General features: G+C 41.0%; 1 protein-coding gene across 6 annotated transcripts in view; it reads left to right on the plus strand.

Annotated features, from left to right (window-relative positions):
• SHISAL2A (shisa like 2A) overlaps positions 1-16512 on the plus strand; it is a 50604-nt gene that overhangs the window by 24059 nt on the left and 10033 nt on the right. For 4 of the 6 annotated variants that reach the window (XR_011152536.1, XR_011152534.1, XR_011152535.1 and 1 more), the window contains exon 5: positions 14762-14896. The gene's annotated coding sequence lies outside the window, so the exon portion shown is untranslated. Of the gene's footprint in view, positions 1-13984; positions 14133-14408; positions 14516-14761; positions 14897-16512 lie in introns of those variants that run through there. The other 2 variants (XR_011152538.1, XR_011152539.1) reach the window with 2 other exon arrangements.

A 16512-nucleotide genomic window follows, 5' to 3' on the forward strand; every position in this document is an offset into this window, starting at 1 on the left:
GGTACAGCTGGTACAACACCACTATGGTAAAACTGTGGCTTCCTTCAAGCTTTGATGAGTTTTTTGGGTTTGTGGTTTTGGCTCTGCCGATTCCCTTTGCTGCTGATTAGCATTTTAATGGGTCGCAGTTGGCGTCAAGATCCCTCTAATACGTCACAACTGGAGAGCTTGTTCCACTTGAGGAAAATAATATTCCTTGCAGGTTACCAACAGGCAGTGTTTCAGATCTATCAGCTTGGCAACAGCAGGTAATGTGAGGATCCTGAAGAATACTCAGTGGTAGCATGTAATAAAATCAAATAAAGTAATTTTCTAAGTTATTCAGAATATCACAATATCTTAAATAATAATAATAAAAAAGAAGTTGTAAAGCACCGAGCAGTCCGTCCGTAGTGTTAGACAAGGGATGTGAAATAATACTTTAACTCACCAGTTAACTGTTAATTATGAGCCAGCCAAGAATGAAACCATCACAAAACATGATGTCCTGTGCAGCTGCTTTTGGGAATAGCATAAGGAAGCATAAGATATCCCAGGACAGAGAAAAATGAAAGTGCAAATTCTGTTTCAGTGATATAACGGGCCTAAATTAAATCTCTAAGTTGCTCTTGGGGAATTCAAACACCCACAGAAGGAATTTACTGGCAGATCACTGGGCTGTATCTGAGCAGTACTCAGCATGCATTGCTTATCCCACGTGATAACATACAGGGAAATGGAAATAGACAGGAGCAACAAGCATGAACAGTAGCAAAAGATGGAGTTAGAAAGGACTCAGAGAACAGAAGGCCTGTAGAAGGCGTTGTTCTGTCTGGTCATTTACACTACAGATAAAATGTTTGAATTTGTCTGGCTATGTCCTGTCAAGGACACTGGGCAATAGACAGCAATGTCCAGCTTCATCACAACCTGCAAAAAATCTGTGGCTCAGGCTTGTTTGGGCAAAACTGTGAGGTGCAATGCCAAGGATAGACTGTCTGTTTTCCTGTGTTGTTTGAAAAGCCCACAAAGAAAGAGGAAAGGAAGGACCAGGTAAGACAAAGCCATTCTCCACCCAGGGCTTACTGATCCAGAGGGGATGCAGATTTGCTGCTGTAGCAAAGAATTCAGTGACGTTGTTTTCATGTTTCCTTCTGCAGCTGCTGGAGCTCAGGCTGCCCTGCTCAGCAGCGCTGCAGAACAGTCACCCTGTGACTCTCTGGAATGGTAGGTCACCCAGGAGCATGACACTGGCAGGTGCTCACATCTAGACCTTTACACACTCCTGTGCTTTTTCTAGTGTCAGCAGAGATGTGAGAGAAAGATTTTTGGGAGAGTTATTTTCCAGATTTCAAATTCTTCTTGTTCCTGCCTCAGGAGAAAACGGTGTTTGTGCAGGTTTCAAGTCTCACAGCGTAAGATGATTCAGGGAAAAGTATTTGAAGTTTTGGCTTCTGGGTCCTACCTCCCCTAACATTTGCACTGTTCCAATTTGTTCTTCTCTTTCAGGAACACTGTGTTCAGTTCAATACCTAAAACTCTGGGGTTTGGCTGGAAAATATTAGACTAAACCCTGGTAACTTTCAGAGTCTAAGATCATCTGAATATTTATAAGGTATGTCTTGAAACAGGTTTGGAATATAAATATTTTAACAAAGTTTGTGTAACACATAGCCTTTCCAGTCTAAGGACTAGGAAAAGTAGAATCCTCCAGTATTAAAGACACATGACAGCCTTTTATAGAATAAATCTTTAGGAGGCAGGAGTGCTACACATGCTTAAGAAAGAAATGGAAGGAAACACCCAGAAGCCCACATTTCTCTGGCAGTTAAGGAGTAGACTTCACATATCATTAAGCATAAATTGAGCCTGACAATTAGATCCATGGTTACCCCTTATTTTGCTAATGAGAAACATAAGTTAAAAAAACCCCAGTATTTCTTAATGAAGCAAAAATATCATCACAATCTTCGTTGCTTATTTAAGCACAAGGAAATACAGTAGTTTCATGGTGCAGTTACATTATTAGAGACAATTTAAATGTAATTTTATTTCTCAATAGAACATAATTAATACATATCTAATATACCAAGAATGTTGTTGGATCTTGTACTAATTTCATGTGAATACAGACTTTTGTGACACTGCTGTCACAGGTGCTGCTTTGACGGGAGGCAGTTGCTCTTCAGCTGCCAAGGCCCCGTAGCTGCAGGTTCCACTTTTCCTCTGTTGATTCCTTTTCTGCTGCATCCCTGCAGATGCTATCTGTAAAGTTGGATCTCTCAGGAAAGATCAATAAGCAAGTCACCAGTGCATTAGGCAGGGTGGTGTGACAAGGGAGAGCTGCTCTTCCCCACACAGCAGCACCCATCTCCAGCCAGTCACAGATTTGCTGTCAAGTGTGACAAGGAGAGAACTAAACCCTCAATAAATTTGTTCAGACATTTTTATTTTCTGTGTACTGGGGCTGAACAAAATACTTAAGGACTTCCACGCAAGCATTGCATGCCCCAGCCAAAGTAATTTCCTCCCTTTTCCATAGCATTTTCAGCAGCAAAAAGTAATGAGAAATTCTTGTCTACTGTGATTTTCAACCACATCTATTCAGTCTTCCAGAACTGAATGGTTTAGCTGGATGCTGGGATATCAGAGTAAAAGTCTCTTCATCCATCCGTGCTCTGAGACCAGCCTCAGTGGGCTTCTGCTTCCATTGGGACCTCCTGTAATATCCATCAAACATTTTTCAAGACTGTGTTTAAACTCCTTGGAAAGTACACACTTGACTCACCCCTGGACGATGCTGTGTGAGCCAAGAGAGCTTTTATCAGGTCAGAGCTAAAAGCAAAAGGTGCCTGATGCTGCCCTCGTATGCACTGATGAAATGGAATCTTTCAGAGCCCCTGGTGTGAATGGCTCCAGCCAATATCAGAATTAGGTCTTGAGTCTTAACTACATATTGTGATCCTTCTAAATTAGTCAGTTTTCTGTCTTGTGTGCTTTATTTTCTCAAATAACTCGTAGCATGCACTGTGGGTATGCATCAAAGTTTGGGCCAGAATGTCTACTCTGTTGTGCTTGGTACTACATAGCCCCTTTCCCCACACTTCTTTTTCCAGCTCTTTGAGCTTGTTACAAGAGTAGACAGAGAAAGGTCTGTAGGTTTTTTACAAATCCACTGAGCTAGGATTTTTTGGGGAGAGGGAAAACAGAGTTACTTGAAGTACTTTTATAAAAAGGAATAGTATCTTTGTCTCCAGTGTTTGATTTGTCTACCACTGTTGCAGACCCAAAGTCCCATAATTTACAGGGAATGTAGAATTACATTTTTCATTATTTCATTGTGTCATATTTTCATTCAAAACCTCCTATTCATCCAAGGACATCTTAAGTACCTAGTTGAAACTTGAAAGCACCTAAGTGAACAGGCAGCAGGAGAGGTCTGCTGTGATATCCATGGTATGCAGGTGTTTCACTGCAGTTGACTTGGGTGGCATTAGCACAGAGATGCCTTGAGACAGCCTTAGGTGCTTACCTGCGTCTTCCTGCCTCAAGGACTTCTTTAAAAACTCATCTGTATGGGTGATTGGATCATGGGAAATCAGGGGAATATAAAGTTCCTCTAGGAGATTGAAAAACAGAATGTGAACACTTCTTTTCAAAGCTGCTTTGGTTGTTTTTCTGTGGCCCAGACTCCTCGGTTTCAACCAGGAGTGAGTGGCTGTAGGTGTGCTGCAGTGGTAACGTTTAGTACTCAAGTACTGTCTGTTCCAAATTGCTTTGCTCCTGAACCCAGTTATGGTTGCTAAGTGACAAAAACCTAATTGTCTTTCATGACTTTGACTAAGCCAAGCATTTAAAAGCAAGAAAGTGAAGTGCTAAGGACAATGCAGCTCTCCTGCTGTCCGTATAACAAGGCAGGGTTTGGACTGATCTGTTTTCCAGGGCAGACAAAGGTGTTGTTTGCTGTTCTTCTCCACTGACTTCATTATTCCCGAAAGTATTGTAGAGAATTACATTTATTTCTATGGTAATCGTAACACGAAGCAATTACTTTCAGCAAACAGCAATTACTTCACCTTCCCAAATTTGTTTGTGGCCACACCTGGCCTTAATCCTAGATTTATAACAGACATTTTTTCTGGAAATTAAAAAAGGAAAGATATTGCATGCTCTTTCATGGGGAGGGTGTGCAAATCTGCAGGTTAGGGATCTTATCCACAGTCAAACACCAAGGATATAAACAGATACTTAAAAATCTCATTACTTTTGTAAGCATCTCATGTAATCACCTCATCAGGGCTGGCTTAGGACTGCTTTTAATTGTGATTGGTAGCTTGCTGTAGACAAAAATATAAAATACTTGTGAAAAGGGAGTAAAGTAAAGTAAAAGCTGGAACCAACTTGATTCCACTTAAAATAATCCATATTGTTGTTCTTACTTTCCTATCTAAGGACTTTAAAGAAGGCACCTATGTGAATATAGATTTAGAAGATATTAGGATAAAAAACATCACAGGGCATGGGTTTGCTGTGTTAACATATGATTGTTACTAGGCAAACTGATGAAATACAGTGGCATTAACAGTACTAAAGTGTTATTGAATGCCTCACAAAGGTATTAAATTATATCTAAAGATCAAATTCTGTAAGTTAATTATGTGTACAATTGTTCTCCCCTGTGTTTCTTCTGTTTTTTAAGCAATGCCTCTTACCCAGTAGTACTTCACAAACTGGTTTGGCTTTTTTAATCCTCTGTTCCTGACCCATTTAAAATCTTTGGTTGATAAACAGCTCCAGTGGTGTTTGCTATTCACAGCAGCATTCCTCAACATCACTAATATTCATTAAACCCGTCAGAATGAGAACCCCCCCAACTACTAATAACCAAGGTGCTCTGCTGTTCACATAAGTAAACTGAAAAATGTTTAGTCCTTGGTTTTACTTGGAAAGATGGCATTTTCTGCTCTGTTTGTGCTATTCCGTGCAAGGTCAGCCCTGGAAAATACCCAGGGGCACATTAGCAGGGGATTTTGCCTGGCCAGGATGAAGGTGGAAGTGGAGGATCGATAAGAATCGATGCCCCGTTTCCCACCTATCTTCCACGTTTAGAAGTGTTCTCCAGGGACTCCAGAGCAGTACAATCCATAGCTGAGGGCTGGAGTCAGCACAGCAGGCTAAGGAAAATGAAAGGAAGCTCCCACTAAGTGGGCTCACTAAAATTTTCCGTATACATGTGGTCCCCCAGGTTTGGTTTGCCATGGCAAAAGTACATCCCAAATCCGTAAGATTTATTTCATCCTTGTAGCAACTCTTTTTTCTCTGGAGAAAGATCTCTACAGTGTTAAATAATGTTGATATTTTCCAGTGCTCCTTATTTCTAGTGTAATGATTTATGGTCCTGGGCCTGATAGGCAGAATAAGTAGATTCCCTGGGGGTTTTCTTGATGGGAACATTTGCCAAGCCCTGAGCAGCACAACTCATAACAGCGCATTAAGGCCATGTTTGCTTTTAATCTCTGCTTCGCTCCGTGTGTGCTTTGGCAATTTGGAGGAATAATTGACATTACCTTGAATCCTATGGTCTGCCGACACTTTTTTATGAGCAGATGTGATCTCACTCTGTGCTTGCTACGAAAATACCATCTCCAAACAACGTGTTATCAAAGCCCTGAGTCTGTGCTGATATCTGCATTTGCTCAGCTTCAGGACTGGGCTGTATAGCTCACAGCCAGCCTGCAACACAGAGAGAGCTCAGGAGAGAGCAGGAGAGGAGAAAAGAAAGGTGAACTAGTCTTAAAGAAGTTGAAGTAAGTTTTATAAGACAGATTGTAGCCTACTTCTCCATCAGACCATGTGAATTAAGCACTTTGCTTTATCTCCAGATACCTGGATGTAATTAAGAATCTTGCTTAGTGTGAATTAATGTGATTGCAGTCAGAATTTTGCTTGCTACGTGCTTTCTTTAAATGAAATATAACCTAATTATGCATACCAATTATCAAGGAAAGTGTATCATAATTCCCCCAGCACAATTCCAGAATATAGTCCCAATGGCTGTGTTTGGGGTAGTACAATGCTGCAAGTTTGAATACCATGTGATTTTTAAGTGATGCAAGAAGTATGTGAACTGCCGTTGTACACATCTTGTCTTCCAATACCCAGTTTTCAAATAGCAGTTCAGTTTTCCAGCTTTATTTATGTGGCTCAGAAGGGCAAAGAACTGAACTAAAACAGTTTTTCCAAAAAAGACATTTCATTAAAACCTGACATTCAGCCACTAAAGAATTCCCCAGTGGCCAAATGAAAACTGGAGAGTGCTGAGGGATATTAATGATGCCTTTGCCTTCCAAATTAGAAACAATCAGAATTAGCAGAGAAAAAAATTGCTTCAGTCAAATCAAATTTTAAAAGATACAAAATTATTGTAGAGTGAGGTAAATTCATGGGGAATGTGAAGGGCAGCTGGAAATGTGAATTAATCAGCAATATGGATATGGAGATCATGAAAGCCATGTTCAACAAAATTGTAGCAATGTTGTTTTATTCTTCTTCCCAGACAATTAAAAAATTGGATTGTCTCTCTATTTTACCACTGACTACAAAGCTGAAAGACCCATTCTGGTGTGCCAGAGGATTACAAGAGAAGGCATCCAAGTGTACAGCCTGGGCACTGCCACTGCCTTATGCACACTGACCAGAGAGCTGCTCTCCTGTTGCCTCCCTCAATACACTGGGCCACTGGCTCTTGGCACCTAAATTCTCCATGTTTGCTTGGATATTTGATGAACAGTATAGTCTTCATCATCAGGGTGAAATAAAGAAACACAAATACTGGGTAAGCTACTGTATCTGGTATTTCAGAGTGAGACAGAGAGTAGGCTACTTTATTCATGAATTTATAAAAGCAGCTCTGATTAACAGGATTTTAATGGATCTGCCAGATTATGTACAGACCATGTGCAGTCCTCCTATGGAACTGGCCCAGTACCATCCAAAGGGAAAGACAGAGCTGTTGCAAGTTATGCTCAAAATGTGACCATCTTTTTTTGTAATGTTGGGCATAAAATTCTTATCCAGAGGCACAAGAAGGCTTGTGATGGTGGATGACTACATCCACTGGAACAAATATCTGACTCTGATCCTTTCAGATAAACCAGAATCTTACTGGAAGAAGAAAGTATATCGTTTCAGTAGCCAAACAGTATAAATTATAATAAATTATAATAAATTATCCTTTGAACAAGCTACTGATCCTCAATGTGTATACATACATTTTGAGAATATGGGAATTTTAAAAATGCTTCCTAAGTGTATATCAAGACTCCACCAAAGTGCTTTCATCTTCATTTTATGTGATGCAAATTTAATTCTCTTTTGCTACTCATATTCCCAGTGTAAGTGAAACAAAAAACAACTTAGACTTTTTAAAATGATAGTATTAGCATGAAGAACAATAGACATCTTTCTTTTGGAATTATGGGTAAGCTGCAACAAAAATTCCTTTAAAGAAAAGCCATAAATGCCATTAATCTAAATTACCAGGGAGCAGATTCAGAGGCTAGCTGACAAATCCTTTGTTGTTATAAAATAAAGCATCCTTTTATGCAAATGAGCATCAGCGGTACTCGGATAGGTAAGGACACATTAGGAAGCTTAGGATCCAAGTTCACTATTCCAGTTTCCTTAGCATGATTTCTGTGACTTTTAGTTATTTCATCCTGTCCATGTGGTAACTTCATTATACATTTCTGGTCCCAGTCTCTTCCAGGTCCCCTTGTCTCACCACCTTCTTTTGACATTAGGCTTGCCCCAGCCATGGTACTTAAGCAGTGTGTTTTCTCTCCCTCCCTCCCTCCCATCACAGCCCATGGGCTTCTAGCACCACTCACCTTCTGTGCTCCTATAAGGTGGAATCATACACTGTTCAAGATTTAAAAAAATTAAATGTGAACTAAGCTAGTTTTCAGTTTACATCAGCCATAATCCCCCACCCAGTCCATTCCTCCTAACCCAAACCCTGCTGTACAAGCAAAATAGGTACAAGAGAGAAAATAGGTGTAAAAGGCAGTGTTTCTCCCAGCATCAGGTGTGGATTATAATACATGGCTTTCCATTCAGGATTCTTCTGAGAGTCCTGCAAGGCTACTGCAGTTAACAACTGCTGCTACAATTAGTCTCTCAATTTTAAAATAATAGCGTTTTTCTCCTTCATTGCTAGTTGGTGGAAATGGAGTTAATTGATAGTCCTGCAGTCTGCAGTTCTAGTTAAGGATTGCTATGGATTGTCACAGGAGCAGAGTGCTGGACAGGAGTAGGGCTTGGTCTGTTTCTCTTGTTAAAAGCAAAAGCCAGTCAAGAGAAAAAACAGCCCAACATGAGTTTTATACTGCAGTGTAGACTGGTGGAGCAGGAGATGTTCTTTCAGACTAGTAATTGAGGAAGGGCAAGGACAAAGGTAAACTTCATGGCAGCATGCCTGTGCATAGTTCAGTATCATTTCAAACATCAGGACTGCTGAATTCAGTATTGCTGAATTTCCATCCTGAGCTCATGCAAAGGTTTAGTTCAGTCCAGCAGACACCTCAGCCTGCCCACTGCCAGGTGCTTTGCAGAAAGAAGCCTAAACAAAACAGTAGTAGAGGGCTAGGGAAGAATAACAATGTGCCAATGAATGGGGGAAGGAAGTTTCTTTAATCTTCCTGGATTTTTCCTGAAAGCAAGAGTTCTTGCTTATGTCTTGTAAAACCAAGCAGATCTTCTAAAAGCAAAGCAAAACAGATACAGCTGCAAAGTGTACATTTGCCTCACCTTTTTTTGGCAATCTAAATATTAACTGAATTCAGCTATTTGTCCTTACTTCTCCTGTAGCCAGTGGAAATAATAGACAGCAACCAGCACCTGGCTATTCCTACTGGCCCAGGAGAGAGATTCCACCCTGCAGCAACATATGTTCCTGCTATTTGCTGTTGGAAGGGATGCAGCTGGCTGTCTTGGAGTAGAGATCAGCCTTTCAGATATTTATAGGCAGGAGAGAGGGATCCCGAATGGCAAGACTGTGTGAAAAGCAGAGAGATCCTTAAAGAGTTTTGTCCATCTCTCACAGTTTCCACAAATGTTCATGGAAAATATCAACTGCAGATAACTCATACTTTGATTAATAAACTGTATTGATCCTACCTCAGCAGAAAACAGAGAAGCAGATATTCATTGATACTGAGACAAGTAAGAAAGGATCCAAAATTGCCCATTATGAAAGCTGCTGGTAGCTTTGCCTCAGGATGCTCTCTTTGCTCCTACAGTTCTCCAACAAAGCCTCTAACAATTGCAGAGTACCAGGATGGAGGTGAGTCTGGTACATGAGCCCATCTCTAACTGAGAGTAGCAGGGTGGAGGCATTTAATATTTAGTCATAAATAGGGTGTGACATCCTAGCAGAGCTGTGGATGGCACCCCTGCATAGAATTACAGAACCATTTAGGTTGGAAAAGACCTTTATGGTCATCAAATCCAACCACTAAACCAACACTGCCAAGTCCACCCCTAAACCAAGTCCCTAAGTGCAACATCTGCTCATCTTTCATGAAAATCTATTGATAAGGAGTTGATTCAGACATTGCATTGATTAAACTAGTCTGAATGGAAGAAATGCACTAAACTATTTATTCATTTCTGAAACACATGCTAAAGGGAAAAAAACCAAAAAACCAACAACAAATAAGAGAACCAGTTAATTTACTTACAACATGAAAAGTAAAGACAAACTTGCTTGATTGCCTATTCCTGTGAAGTGTCTCCTTATCTGGAAATGGTTTGAACATGTCAGGAGTTTAGGATGCTTTAAGGAGTGGCTAGGAAATGCAGAGTGTGTAAAAAGTAGTGTAATGATCTGCTTGAACAAGGAATATTTTGTTTTCTGACAGAGAGATTCTGCTCTGATTTTGATGAGAGCAAAGCTGTCCTCCTTCGCTGGGTTTCTTTTACTAGTTCTTATCCATGGCAAATGGACATTTTAATTTATAGCTGCATATTACACTTATTCTTACACACCATTTGCAGTTTTCAGTGCTTCTCATTGGCAATTATTTCTCTTGAAAGGAAAAGATCAAGCAAGTTAGTGGACAGCATTCACCATGAATCCTTCCTTCTTTTCCTTAAGGATATTCCTGAAGTGCAAATGCTGAGAGCAAGAAACGGTTTAATACTGTTTAAATAGCTGTCTGTGTCAGGGTTAATTAGATTCCATCAGGTAGCCAGATATTCCTAGAGAGAAAATTTTTGAGTAAAGACATCTGGCTTGGATTTTGGAGCACAAAGACAAGTAATATCACAGAATAAAAGATTGGTAGCTGAAGTGGGCTTTCTTCCCAGCCATATTTGATTCTTGCATTCAAAATGCATTGAGTTTGTCTTTTCTGAAGGCTGAATTCTGTCTTGAAGCACAATGTGAGCCAGATTCCTTATGTCAGAGACTGGGTTTGAATGAGGTGGGGAGATCAGCATCCATTGTATAGTTTGTGGACCCTGACTGAAACTATCACTTTGTCTTGAACAATTCAAGATTTGAAGCAAGCAAATTATTTTCTAAAGCCCAGGATGAAAATGGGTCATGGGTTTAGCACAAAGCCTAATCTCAAAGAGGCAGCATCGTGAACAAGGGTAATCACACTGCAATGAAATCTGAGCTGATGGGGCAGGTTATCTCTGCAAAACCTTGCTGCTCTGAATGACATGGCCACCTTAGCTCTGCAGGCCAGCATCTCTTCCTCTCAGATGATGTAATTCCATCATAATCTGAAATCCTGATGTTGTGTAACAGCCTAATTGCGTGCAGGAGGGAGCAGAGGGGCTGTCAATTTGAGACAGGGAGTGCAGCACTCGTGGGACTCAAGAAGAGCAGGCCTGGGAAGGCACCTTGGGTGTTCTCAGCCCTTCTCAAGCTTCTCTTCTTCACTGTGGGGGAAGAAGATATGTTTTCCATGTAGGACAGGAGATAAACCAGAGAAAGGAATCATATCATAGAATCACAGATTCTTTAGGTTGGAAAGGACTTAAGGATCATTTCATTCCACCCCCCTGCTATGGGCAGGGACACCTTCCGCTAGACCAGGTTGCTCCAAGGCCCATCCTGCCCAGCCTTGGACACTTCCAGGGATCCAGAGGCAGCCACAGCTTCTCTGGGCAACCTGTGCCAGGGCCTCACCACCCTCACAGGAAAGAATTTATTCCTAATATCTAATCTAAATCTGCCTATTATTTAAAGCCTTCCTGGAGAGTCCGTGTGTGCATGTAGAGGCACATTATATTTCACGAATTCTCCCACTGACACATCCTTCCTTAGCATTGAGATGTCCCATCTTGGCCTGTCCAAAGAGCAAATGTTTTATGCAGGATGAGCTCTTCACTGAGACCTTGAAATACTCAAAACTGTAGGCTGAAGGTGAATGAGGATGAGTCTTAGGCTTTACTACAGTGGTAGGTAAAATACTCTAGCTTAGTCAAACAGGGCCTCTGTCTGGCCAACTGCAAGGCCAAATCTATACATTCCAGGTGATGTGAGAAGTTGTTTTTCTTCCGTAATGTTTATTCCTTCCCTGGTTGCACACTTTTAATCAGTTTGTTAGGAAAATGCTCCTTGACCAACAAAACACTGATGAACTGGTGTGTTTTAGCATCCTTCAGTGACAAGAATTGCCATTTTGCAAGTCATCCACCAGAGTCATCCTGGGAGGAAGAAGCTTTAGGTGGAGGTTGGAAGAGTGAGACAGAAGGCTGTTGTGATGTAGAGGGATGCAGGAAGAGCTACTCAGTAGTTATGGAGGGATTAGTCTCTTGAGTAAACCCAGTCTTAAATGGCTGTGGGATTTCCATGGAAGGGCACTTCAACTCCCATCTACATAAGCAGGAAAAAAGTCACCTCCCCTTGACTGAAGGTCATGTCCAGCAGAATGTTATTATCAAGTTCTTACTTCTGGAAAAGAAAAGCAAATTGGATTTCACAACTCGATTTTAGTCTGACGCATGCCTTCCAAAACTAGGGAAAAACAATCCCAAACTAAGGATTTCAATTACAAGAACCTCTGCAAATTCTCGTTTTCCCTTTGCACCTTTGCTCCCAAACCCAGCTGAGCCCTGATAGATCATTCAGACGGTGTCTGTGATTTTGGCCCTGTAACGTTTTGAAGAGAAGTGCAGCAATTTTCAATGTCAGACTGTGATGCAGTACAAAAAGGCTATTTCTGTAAGATTATTTCAGCTGAAGTACTTGTGCACTGCTCATGCAGCCTCAGCTAGAAAATCGAGCCACATCATGGAAGGTTTCTAAGTGAAGGCAAACTGTTCTAAAGGCAAACACCAAGGTGTTCTGGACAGGTGTGGCAACACAACCACCAGCTGTGCTTGGAGACAGACCAGATGGAAACACTCTGAGATGGACAAATGAGAAATCCTGATAGTGTTGGGACTAATGCATATTCTGGCATCAAAGACCTGTGGAAATGGGGATTGACTACTATAGTAGTTGCAAAGGAGGAGCCAGTTCCTTATGAGTTGTGCTTTGGAAAACACACATATAGTAATAAGCACAGGAAATAAATGAGGTCTGGAAAGAAGCACTGAGGGAGGTTTCCAGGTTTTAGAATGCAAAACCTACTTGCTGCCTCAGTTGGATTCCTGTTTAAGACGCAGCTGCTGTGGGAGTACATGCAGCATATTTAATCTGAAAATATTCCCAGAACTTCTTTGCTGCAGACAGAATTTGCTCAAATGAGTAAAGAAATACATTTAATTCTTTGAATCTCAGAGGGTTGTTTTGTTTGCCTCAGATGTCACCCACAGCAAACATTTTTAATTAATGGCTCTCTAGCAGTCATGTTACCTTTTTCACTTGCCTGACTTTGAGGACAGCTAATTTCTGTGTTTATCTGTTCTACTTGGGATGCACATGATGTGCTAATGAAGAGAGAGAGAACAATAATGTTGCTCAGCACTTATACAGCATTTATTCCATTTTACTGCATAAATATTAATTGTGAATCTTCACAAAAGCCCCAAGGAATAGATTAATACTATTATCTTTCTATTTAGGGAAATAGAAGCAGAGGTGAAAGACTATGAAAAGGAAACAGAAGTGCACAGATGTACTTTTCTAAGCTTTTTATAGTTTATGAAAGAGACCTGTAGATGTTGTTTATAAATCTGATTACAGTTTATATTAAGGTGTTACAGGAATAGTAAATCTTGCCTTCCTCCCTCTTTCCTGGGAACCTGACAAATGAGAACCAGAAACATCCTTAGAACGTAACCAAAAGATGAGAAAGTTACACTATCAGGGAGGATTTTTCTTCCAAATATTTTATTTCAACAGTCATTAAAGATAGTAGAGACTTGGAAACAGAATGAATAAAAGTCACTTATCCCAGTTTGGCACCGCTTCCCTGCCAGGCTGCTTTCTCCAGCGGTAATAAATCCTCCATGCCCTGCCCTGCTGCAGTGATGTCTGGGCTGCTTTTGTGTCACTGCAGGTCCCCACACCACAGTCCTTGCACCTGTCTCTTGAACCTAAAATGGACAAGAAAAAGGACACCTTGTTTTGGACAGATGATAAGCACAGGCTGTTCTATCATCCAGCTTATGAAAAGCTCTCCAGGACTTCTTCAGTAACATTGAATATATTTAGTTCCAAAGAGCAGAAATTAATCTCTTCAACAATTAAGGCACTTGATTCTATGATAGCATTACTATCCTTGAAGAAACACAATGCATAAATGGTTTTTACTGTTTGTATTCCTTGAAAGATGCATTTGTCCTTTCAAAACAGACATTACGTTCTCAAAATCCATTTCCAATTGAAAAGCCTCCCACTGCCTCCATGCAGGTGTGAATGTTTTCTGATTACTGCTAATCAAACTTCAGGGTTGCTGCTTTTCCCATGCACGGGAGAGCAGGATAAACTCATGTTAATGAAACAGAGGAAGTAATGTTAGTCTCATGAATTAAAACAGATGGGTTTACTCTGACTTCCATTGAGTTTGCAGAGAGGGACAAAACATTTATTTTAGATAGAACATGTTCAATTAGGTGCAATGTCTTTATGTAGAGAGTATATAATGAAAAATGTGTTTGTATCCTTCAGGATGGCTACTCTGCAAGTTGAGGTATGAATGTCCCCACATCAGTTTGCCTCCTCGTTGTGTGAAGGGAGGTGCTGCAGCATTTTGTGGCTTAGCTTGTGAATAGCACTTGGGGCCAAACCTGCAGCACAGAAAGGCCAGGACAGGAGGCCAGAGAAATTTGATGAGTCCTGGCTTTGCACAGCAAGGCAGCGCCCAGCTTGCAGCTCTCCAGATGCTTTGTCAGCACACCTGTGTAGGGGTGAGCCTGTGTGTTTTGTCAAAGCACAGGCTTAAACATTTCAGTGGTTTATCAGAACCAGAGCTAAAGACACACTAAAGAAAACAAAGCACAGACTTTTTAGTTAGTTATGCTTGGTTTTAACAAGTTTTTCAGGATTTTCTTCCAAAGTACCACAAGCTATAAGGTAACTTAAAATTTCCAAAGCTGAAAGTGATGTTGAGGACCCTGCCCTCTGCTATGAACATCAATTCGTGTTTGTACTCCAGGTTCATTGGAGTAGCGTCCTGAGTACAGAAGAATTTCCTCCCCAGAGTCTTTTCTCTGATCTACCAGAAAATGTACAAGTAATACTTTGACATCATAGGTAGAGCTGACTTCTTCAAATCTTCTTTGTGTTCCTTAGTTAACACATTTCTGCTTTTCTCTTCAGGACTGCCAGAGATACTTTATAGACCACGTACTGTGAGAAGCAGTGGTTGTGCTGACACCTTTGTAGGGTTGTGGCTTCCAGTTTGTTGTGAACTTGGCAGTGAGTCTCTGCTGGTGGTTTTGCTGCCTGTATTAGGTAAGTGCTTTTTCTCAGTTCATGTTCCTCACTCCACCTACTGTCTGGTACTCCTGCTGCTGCAGACATTTAATGTGCATAATGCAATGTGTGACCAGAGCCACCTGGAAAGTTCCTTGTTTTCAGTAACAAAATGTAACATTTTCTCATGTAGCTGTTGCAGCAAATGTTGCAGTTAATTTCTTTTAGTGGATTTCGCCACTCTATGATGAGCAGTTGTTTGGGGCAGACTGCAGCTGCGCAAATGTGCACTCCCTGGCCTCGTAGAGTGACTCCTGTTATGTCTGTTGCCTCCTTTGACAGAATTTTTGCTCTGAACAGCTTAATTCTTTGTACTTTTTGCTTCCTGAAGGAAAACAGTGAAATTACTTGAAGTGGCATCCCAATAAATTTTCATTTTGGTAAATTAAACCACAAGTGATTACAAGACAGAGAGGCTGCTAGTGACTCAGGCTGTTTCTTTTGATTTTTTTTTTTTTAATTATTATTTTATTTTAACAAGGACACCTGCAAAAAGCACTGCAAATTTTTCATCTGACCCAAACAGGCCCCATTCAATCTCCTGGCAAGCAGAGGAAACACAAACCTCCTCAATGCAATTTTGTTTTCTTAAGTGAGCAAATGCAAAGTGTACTCTGTCAGTATGGGCAAATTGAACCTTGCTGCATCTTCTGGTTATTCACAGGCAAAAACGTTTCTAAACCTTTCTCTTCTTTGCAAACCTCCACATACTTTTGGGAAAAGTGCCTTCCCAGCAGGGCCTGGTAATTGGCTGTGAGTTTCCAGGAGTCAGTAAAAGCAGGTGGATTGGGCTGATCTCTTGTATGAACCCATCAGTTTTTGACAGAGAGGCTTAAGGCAGAGACTAGAACATATTAAAAAACTGTGGGATCCTAGCAAGTATGAAGAATATTGCTGTCTCATCACTTTGCTTTTTAATGGAGATTGCTCCCTCTAATATATGTGAACATATTGATTTCTCTTTTGAGTCAATGCTAAAATGTGTTTCTGAAGCTTTGCTTTTCATTAGGCCGCATTTGTTACCGGCGCAAATAAATCATAACCTTGAGCTAAATGGCAACAGTGGTCTGTTACCCTGGTGTTCCCACTGGGGCTGTTGGTCTTTTACATCCACAGGGATCAGCCCATGGTCAGAGATGCTCCCTAAAAGCACTGCTGTACTTGAGAGGCCCATGCCAAGGGGGTTAGGAGGTACAGAGATCCTGGCAATCCTTCCTAGTGTTCGCTGGAGCTACCAAGCCAGCACTTGGAATTTGAAATTGTGAGCTCCAAGACTTGAGGGATGCAGTGAATATTAATTCTGCTACATATACTACTGAAGCCTTTCTGGGGAAGATGATAAGGCAGCCCTGACCTGATAAGGGCAGCTCAGAGTTTTAATGCAAAAAGGAAATGGCAGACTGTGCAAATGCGATCTGGTGTTTTATTCCATGCAAATCTAAGAGAACTGTTCAGAGAAAGTGGTTTGAGGCCTTCTGCTAAATGAGGTGCTTGAAAGAATATGAGCTGAGTCCTTGGGTCAACCAGGAGCCTTTTTACTGAGCTGGGTGGGTGAGTTCTGTTTTCACATGGTCTTCACTGGGTTTCCTCTGATT

The sequence above is a fragment of the Aphelocoma coerulescens genome, chromosome 8 (genome assembly GCF_041296385.1).
Source record: "Aphelocoma coerulescens isolate FSJ_1873_10779 chromosome 8, UR_Acoe_1.0, whole genome shotgun sequence".
Taxonomy (NCBI): Eukaryota; Metazoa; Chordata; class Aves; order Passeriformes; family Corvidae; genus Aphelocoma; species Aphelocoma coerulescens.